The following is a 2,064-nucleotide window of genomic DNA, read 5'->3' as shown; positions in this document are numbered from 1 at the left end:
CTATAGTGACAGTGCTCATGGTAACAGTGCCCATGGTGACAGTGACCATGGTGAGAATGCTCAAAGTGATAGTGCCAATGGTGACAGGGCTCATGGTGCCAGTCTGCATTGTGCCAGTACCCTTGGCGACAGTGCTCATGGTGACAGTGCTCACAGTGATAGTGCTCCCAGTAATAGTGCTCATCGTGACAGTGCTAATGGTGACAATACCCAAGTTGACAGTACTCATGTTGAAAATACCCATGGTGGCAGTTCTCATAGCGACAGTTCTCATGGTGACAGTGCTCATAATAGCAGTGCCCATGGTGGCAGTGCTCGTGGTGACAATGTTAATGGTGACAGTGCTCTTGGTGGCAGTTCCCATGGGGACAGTACCGATGGTGACTCTGCACATTGTAACAGTGCCCATGGTAACTGTGCTCATGGTGATAGTGCACATCGTGAAAGTGCCCATGGTCATAGTTCACCTAGTGACAGTGCTAAATAGTGACAGTGCACATGCTTACAGTGCTAATGGTGATCGTGCCCATAGTGACAGTGCACACGGTGATAATGGGTATTGTTACAGTGTTAATGGTGAGAGAGCCCAAGGTGGCAGTGCCCATGGTGACAGCGCCCAGTGTGACAAGGCCCATGGAGACAGTGCTCACGGTGACCGTGCCCCTGGTGACATTGCTGATGGTGAGAGTGCCAATAGTGTCAGTGCTCATGGTGATACTGCCCATGGAGACATTGCCCATGGTGATAGTGCTCATGGTGACAACCCCACGGTGACAGTGACAATGTTGATAATCCCTGAGGTGACAGTTCTTACGTTGAATGTGACCATGGCGACACTTCTCATGGTGACAGTGCCTACAGTGAAAATTCTCATAGTAACAGTGCTCATGGTGACAGTGCCCATGGTGATATTACCCATGGTGACAGTACTCATGGTAAAAGTGCCCATGGTGACACTGCACATGGTGGCAGTGCAATATGGTGACAGTGCCCATGGTGATATTGCTCATGGTGACATTGCTTATGGTAATAATCCTTACGGTGATAGTGTGTATGGTGAAACTGCACACAGTGACTGTGCTCTTGGTGACACTTTTAACAGTGATAGTGCCGATGGTGAATGTGCCCATGGTGACAGTGCCCATGGTGACAATACACAGGGTGACATTATTCATGGTGACATTGCTCATGGTGATAGTGCACATGGTGAGACTGCCCATGTACACAGCTCTCACAGTGATACTGCCCATGGTGACAACACCCAGGGTGAGAGAGCTCATGGTCAATGTGCTCAAGGTGACAGTGCCCATGGTGAAAACACCCAGGGTGTCCTGCCCATAGTGAGAGTGATCATGGTGACACTGCTCATGTGGACAGTGCCATAAGTGACAGTGCTCACTGTGGCACTGCTCATGTGGACAGTGCTCATGGTTACAGTGCTTATGGTGATAGATGTTACGGTGGCCATGCTCACAGTGACAGTGCCCACGATGACAAAGCCCATGGTGATACTTCCCATTGTGAGAGTGCCCATTGTGAAAGAGCCCATGGTGAAAGTGCCCAGGATCACAGTGCCCATGGTGACAGTTCTAATGGTGACTGTGCCCATGGTAACTGCACCCAGTGTGACAACACCCATTGTGACAGTGCTCACGGTGACTGTGCCGATGCTGAGAGTGCCGATGGTGATAGTGCCAATAGTGAGAGTGCTCACGGTGAAACTGCCCATGGAGACAATGCCCATGGTGATAGTGCTCATCGTGACAATCCCACGGAGGCAGTGCCAATGGTGAGAGTTCCCGTGGTGACAGTTCTCATGGTGAAAGTGACCCTGTTGAAATTGCTCATGGTGACAATGCTCACGGTGACAGTGTTCATGGTGACAGTGCTTGAGGTGATAGTCTCCATGTTGACAGTGCCCTTGATGACTGTTCTCATGGTGACAGTGCCTATGGTGATAATGCTCTTAGTGACAGTCCTCATGGTAAATGTGCCCATGGTGACAGTGACGACGGTGACTGTTCTCACCGTGATAGTGCGCATGGTGACAGTGTTCATGGTGAG

This window comes from Mesoplodon mirus, assembly GCF_964341445.2.
Source record: "Mesoplodon mirus genome assembly, contig: SUPER_3_unloc_2, whole genome shotgun sequence".
NCBI lineage: Eukaryota > Metazoa > Chordata > Mammalia > Artiodactyla > Ziphiidae > Mesoplodon > Mesoplodon mirus.
This window is presented reverse-complemented; position numbering follows the sequence as displayed.